Source organism: Loxodonta africana, chromosome 12 (genome assembly GCF_030014295.1).
Source record: "Loxodonta africana isolate mLoxAfr1 chromosome 12, mLoxAfr1.hap2, whole genome shotgun sequence".
NCBI classification, from domain to species: domain Eukaryota; kingdom Metazoa; phylum Chordata; class Mammalia; order Proboscidea; family Elephantidae; genus Loxodonta; species Loxodonta africana.
The window spans coordinates 91,670,230-91,677,071 of NC_087353.1; positions in this window are offsets into that span (position 1 = coordinate 91,670,230).

Here is a 6,842-nt window from a genome sequence, read left to right on the forward strand (position 1 = left end):
AGGGAGCGGGTTGCGGAGCGTGTGAGTGTAGCAGTAACGAAAAATCAGAGCAGTTAAATCGTAAAATTTGGATTAAGAAGCTTGAATTTAATACACAAGCACCACATTTATTAAAGCATTAGAATAATTGAAATTTGCTGCTGCAGCCGTCCAATCTGTTTAAATAATTCTATGGGTGTCTTGTTGTGATAAAAGATTATCTAGAATTCTATTAAAGGCGCAGGAGCCTGCTTTGTAAATCCTATTTGGGGGCTTTCAATAACTATCGATAATCTCATCTGCACAGCACCCCCCGCCTCTCAGCGTTATCGGAAAGTTTGCAGCGTCTCCCGAGCGGCCTGGGGAAGGCCCAACCGCCTGGGCCCGGCACCTGCCGCTCCGCCCGAGATTAGGGCGCACTGGGGTGCGCGGAGTGCCTGTGGTCGAGGCCGCCTGCTCCGGTCCGAAGCTAGGCCAGGGTCCCCAGGGGCCAGGCCGCAGGGCTGTGTGGAGGCCTTTGTTCGCCGCCCGGAGCCCGGGAGGCTCCACACCGCCCGCAGGGGCTGCGAGGAACAAGAGGGGCGCGCGGGCGCTGCCGCTAATTGCTGCTAATTTTGTTTCATTAACTTTATTTACTCTTGAACCCCTTAATTGTTTTCCATTTATTTTTAGTAATTTTATAATGCACTAATAATCCCCCTCTGTCTGCGGACGCCTTCTCTCCGCCTCCTCCCTCCCTTCCGCGCTCGCTCCACCTCCCTCCGTGCGCCTCCCGGCTCCCCCGCCGCTGGCCCGCAGGCTCGGCGTGGCGTTCGCAGCCCGGCAAGAAGGGGCAAAGGGGCTAGAGGGAGCCCGGCCCGGGGCCCAGGGCGCCCCGGGGTCCCCCCGAGTTCTGCTAGGTGGGGACAGGCCTGGACAAAGGCCAGACTCTTCGAGCAGAAGCCCAGACAGGTCGGAATTGAGCCGCTCCGGTAGGAGGAAGCGCCGAGGCCCAGAGAGGGGAAGGCACTTGCCTACAGTCACACAGCGTCCCCGCGGCCGCGCCGGGCAGGGGCGGACTTGGCCCGGCCTGGCCCTCGCGGCTCCTGCTTCCCCGGTTCCTCCTGCGGCATGATCAAATCGCCCGAAATCGGTCTCCAGAGCGGCCGGGCTCAGGCCCGACTCTCCGCGCTCAACCCCTTCCCCAGGGAGCTGGTCTCCCCGCGGCCCCCGCCCCCGGCCCCCAGGACCCAGCCCCGCGCCTCGCCGGTTATTAGACAGCTCGTGGGGACTGTCTGCGGGCCGCCTCTTTCCTGCTAATTATCACCTTATGAAAAGTGTTTCATTAAGAAACTCTGCTTTTGATTAATTATCGACAGAATGCTGACCAGAAAGAAATGAAATTAATCTCTGACCCCATATGGGTAACACTGGAAATTCATCACATATCCTTTTAATATTGAAACGCAGCGTAGAATTTTAATAGAAAATATTGTTTTTCCAAACCTCCAGTCTTTATTAATGCCCCTGGGCAGGGAAGGATATTGCTGGCAATATAGCAGTCTTTGTTCATTTTAAATTTATTAAACATAATGCACTTCATTTTCAAACATTTTACTGTTTCTTTTTAATTTCACTCAGTGTAAGTACAGAATAAAACCTTTTTAAACATTTAAGATATTGAAACCCCATATACTGATATATAACGGGAACACACCGGCCATCAAATAAATTTAAGTAGAAGCAATTGTAATTTTAAGTGCCCAAGTATTATCCCTCTCAGACATTAAGGCACTATCAGTAACCATCAAATGAGAGTGTTGAGTCGGGGAGGCTTCCAGACCCTCCTGGCCCCCGGGAGAGACCTCCCCGGAGGCACTGGGGGCCTAGGCTCAGCCAAGTAGAGGGGGAGGGCAGCAGGGGTGACCACCGTCCCCTCCATTTCTTTGATCCAAGCAAAATCTTCCTTGGAGGCCTAGGTGCTTGCTGAGAGGTGTCCCCACCTCTCCCCCCTTCACCCAACCAGGGGCCCACCCTCCCCCAGCCGGACATGGGGCTTTCCGGAATCCGAAGGCGTTTCCTCCCTTCTCAAGTCCGGACTGGCCACCCCCCCGCCTCGCCCCCACTCTGGCCCGGGTACTTCCAGGTCTGCCCCACTGGAATGGGCACCAGGCTAGTTCCCAGGCCCTGGGGAAGGGGTCTCCCTGGAGATGTGCCTGCCTCCTCTTTCCGGGCCAGCTGCTGCCAGCAGAGCTGGACCGGGCACCTCCCCCCAAATCCCACCCCCAGCATAACTCCCGCCCTCACCCCCGTTCCCGAGGAATCCAAGCCCTGCGTTTAATGAGTCGTGAAGTGTGAGAACTTCCTGAGACCGCAGCGCCCCTGATGCCAATTCCAGATGTGCGGGGTGGGAGGGGTGGGCTGCGCGGGTGAGCACCCAGTATCCCTGACCGGTTCCGGCGATGGCGGCCCTGAATTGGAAACAGGCAACTTCTCCGCTGAGAAATTACTCTTTCTATTTCTTGTAGCGTTCCTGGTGCCCTATTTCACGGCACCAGCAAACGGAATATTACTTCTAAAACACTATGAAATACCAGGTCCTGTCCTCGGAGCTATTTCGGGGGAATTCAATTTTCGCTGAGCGGTGAGAAAGGAGCTTCAGCATTTCTTTCGGGGGGCCTACCGGTGGCTCCGTGGGAGAAAAAGGGAAAGTCTCGGGGATTGTGTTGGCAATCCCCATAGCCTTGTTGGGGTCTGGCGGCACAATGGTGTCGCCTCATCCCCCCACTCCACACACTCACACAAACACACACACACACATGCTCAGTAAACACATCTAGGTGGGGACCAGATGCAACTGGAAGCACTGTGAATTAGCCTGGTCTTCGGTCCCCCAAAGCACCATTAGCATTCTTTATTGCTCGCTGGGCTCCAAGCCTTGCCTAGGCCTAGGTGAGTGGCTATTTACAAGGTTCTCTACTATCTATAATCTATCTACCAGCAGGACTCCGCTGCACCCCTCTCTCCTCCCCCAGCATTCCTCTGTTTGGTGCCCAGATCTCCTGAAGAACCTGCTAGAAACAAAGTTTGTCTTTTCTTTCCCTTCTCTGCTCCCTTATTTGTCTTAGCGAATGTTCCATCAGCCAGACCTCAGGCAGGCAACTTTGCTGGAAAGAAGCAGAGGGCTTTTTCTGGAAAATTGGTGGCCCTCAGTTTGAGCTGAGCTCACTGCCCCTTCTTGCTTCTGCTCATTGGGGTAGACGGGGAGCTGTCGGTTGGGCAGCCAATTGGGCACCTTCCAGCTTCTCCTCCGCACCCCAGGTCCAGAGCTCCTGAGTTCCTGAAGGGGTCAGGCAGGCCCCCTGGACTCGAAGCAGGCTGCCCACCTGGTCCCCAAGAGTCAGGCCTGAGCCACCTTTCCCTGGCATCTGCAGGGAATGGGGCCCCTGTGGGGAAGCCTCCTGAGTCCGTGAAATCTGCATTAGTCTGCAGGATACTTTAGGGTGTGCGACTGAGTTGGGGGAGATGAGGCCCCTCCCATAAACAAGAAGTTGGGACAAATGTAGGAACTTTGAATAATATCAGATACCCCACTGCCCCTTCCATTACAATCTTCTTTCTTTCAAGCCTGTTGTCCAAGTCTCCTCTTGCTCTTCCCGCGGCCAGGAAACTCAGAGAAGGCGCGCTGGCTGTGAGCTCTGCCTGGGCCTGTCAGGGCAGGGGCAGGGGCAGGGGCCAGGGAAGCGCCGGCTGCAGAGTGCAGCAAAGAAACGCCAGCGGGAGTGGGCTTTGAGTTTCATCATTTCTGGATCCATTTCTACTAAAACCAAGCAAGCAAAACAAAACACAGAGGCCCAGTTGTGGGCACCCGATTCCAGCCGCTCTGCTGGACCTGCTCAGCCTCCCATCACCTTTGGGCTCATCCTACGGGGACAGGTTCTCCCTGCCACACCCGCAGCTCAGATTTGCATGGATTTGGGGATCCACAGCCACTCTGCTCTCCATCTGGGAAACCTGCACCACTGTCCCCACCCTGGGTCCCTGGGCTTCCAGGCCCTGCAAAAACCCACTCCCTCTGTTTCTGTAAACAACTGTTTACTAGAGTTGGAGTTAAGACTCCCCCCCCAAAAAAAGATACGAGCGATTTAAACATAATTAATTGCATTAAACTATTGACTACCTCGCTCAATAGTAATTCACTTAGAGAATATTAAAATCGGAGGAACAATAATAAAATTGATGCTAATTCCCACGGGGAGGGAGATGGCCAGCAAATTGGATACATTCCTTAATCTGGCGTAAATAATAACATGCCTGTTCCTGTTCTCTCTCAGGCCAATTCCCCTATCATTTATTCCAGACTCTAAAGCCGGTTTCATAATTGATATCAGTTACTCAATGAGTGCTTTTTCATTTGTTCTTGCTATTCATGATAATTGCAAAGTTCAGCCTCTGAGTTGGGATTCTGCTGGGGGTGGAGGCCGGCCCAGTTTCGGCAGCCTTGGCAAGGGAGACTTCAGAGGAGGCGTGGCTGGGCGGTGGGGCCTCCAGCAGCCCCTGACCGTCTTTTCTACATTTGTGACAATTTGTCAGTTCCGGTCCCACGCTGACAGGCCCCCACCCCTGGCCCAACGGTTCCCGGGACTTCCTCCTCACTCCTCCTGCCCGAGCTCCGTCTCTGCCGGGAAGAAACGTGGGCGCCGCAAACTCAGGGTTAGGAGCCGCAGCAACAACGCATTTTTGTTTGAAAAAGGGTGGGTGAAAGCGACTCGTCCTGAACGACATCTGGGTACAAAATGCCGCTGAGCCCGGAGGAAAATTTGGGAGGGGATGGGGTCGGGGGTCTAGGAGAGACTTTTGAATGCAGGGTCGGGCCACGCAGGGACGCGTGTGTCTCAGGTACTTCCCCCCCACTGTCCCCTTCCTGAGGCCTGGGTCTAGGGACCAACCCCAACAGCTCTGCCCTAGTCCTGACAGCCGAGCCGTCCCATATATGACTATTTCGTTATTTATTCACTTATTTATTCATTTATAAAGTGTTTACTTAGCCCGCGCAGATGTAACATCTCATTTACAGCGTGGCCTCAGGGCAGAGAAACAATTGGCAACAAAAGAGTAACTCCGGAGAATTAGAGAGAAACACACACACACACGCGCACACACACACACAAACAACAACAGGAGTGGGGGGAAGGTGGAGAGCGCCAGGGAGGCCTGGGAAGAAGGGCCTAAGCTGAGGAGACAGACAGGCATATACCGTCGAGGCCAAGAGCTGGCGGAGACCCCAAGAGATGCCCGGGACGAGGCGGCAGCTCCACGAGGGGACCAGGGTGGGGGACAAGGGTGGGGGACGAGAAGGCATCAATTGGCGCCAGGCAACGGGCTGCACGTAAGCCCCGAATACGCACTAATGAGAGGCCAGCGGGCCGAGCCCGGGGTGGTCACTGGAGCCAGTGCGGGTGGGACCCGCGGGAGACCAGCCAAGTGCTCCTTGGCTGGGGAGTCAGGACGGCCCCTCGGAGGCCTCTTCGTTCTGGAATCCCATCTTTCCCACCCACCTTCCGCGCGGAGCCGGCTGGCGTGAGGGTCCCGTTGGGCACTCCTGCCCTTGCCTGCGCATCGCGGGGCCCGCCCCAGTCCCCATCGCTGTGCCCTGGTCGTGCCTGCAACCGCAGGACCACATCCCCCTGCCGCGGAGAAACTGAGGCCCGCAGCGCCGTGATCCGCGGTGGGGCCCAGGGACGGGTAGGGGGAGCTGGGCGGGGAGCGAGGGGTGGAAGGGGCGGCCGGGCGGGTTTGCGGGAGCAGTGGACCGCAGGGTGGGGCCCGAGGCCTGGGCGTGTCCCGCGTCCCTGGTGGGTGCCAGGGTTGCGGGCGGCCGGGTCGGGATCCCTGCAGCGGGCGCCGAGCCCCGGCCGCCGTCAGGGCGCTGACGGGAGGCAGCTGCCGGCGGTTTAACTGGGAGTTCGTTGCCTGGCAACCCGAGCGGCTCATTACCGCGGCCACAGTGATTAACCAAAAACGAAAAAAAAAAAAAGAAGAAAGAAAAAAACAAGGAAGAAAAAATAGGAAAAAAAAAAGTGGGAATATGAAAGTAAAATGGATTATTTAATTAGCTAATTGATAATCGACTTCTTTTTAATTATTCACTTAATTAAAAAAAGTGTAACTGCAACAGTGCCCTTATTGGGGTGTTGTTATACTGGCAAGGTTTCAAAGCTGCCTTTCTCTCCTCCTCTGCTCTGTCTCCTGGCCGCCCAGGCCGGGAGGCAACTTCCCCTTCTTCTGTTCCCAGCCGGGAGCCCTCCCAGAAGGGTCGACTGAGAAATGTATCCCCTAGAACTTTCCAGAAGGCCCCCAGAGTGCGCTCCTTTCTATGGGTTTGCTAAGTCTTCCTGCCTGACCCAGCCTCAGTTTCCCCACTTGAAGGCACTGTTTGAGGTGCTGAGGTGTGCTGGGCTTTTGTGGGCCTGGAGGCCCAGTGAGAGGCAGACAATAACCATGTCGGATCTGAAGACCAGGGGCCCCTTGGATGGTGGCACAGTCGGCATCTTCCAGGCTGCCCTGACTCTGCTCTCAGCTCAGGCACAGCCCCCCTACCCTGTCAGGGGTGTTAGTTGTCTGCATCTTAAGGAGAAGGAAGAAAGAGAAGCTGCTTCTCATGGCAACGGTGGCACAGGAGGCACAGTCGGGGGTCCCAGGAGATCTAGGGATGGAGGGAGCCCGTGTGGCCAGAGGCAGATTGTGGCCATCCTTAAAGCAGAAGGTCAAGCAGGGCGTTTGGGGGTTGAGTGGACGGGAGCAGGAGCGCCAGCTCTGGCACTGGCTGGGGATGTGGTGGACACTGCAGTGAGTCCCCCCCACCCCCAGGATCCCCCTGGACG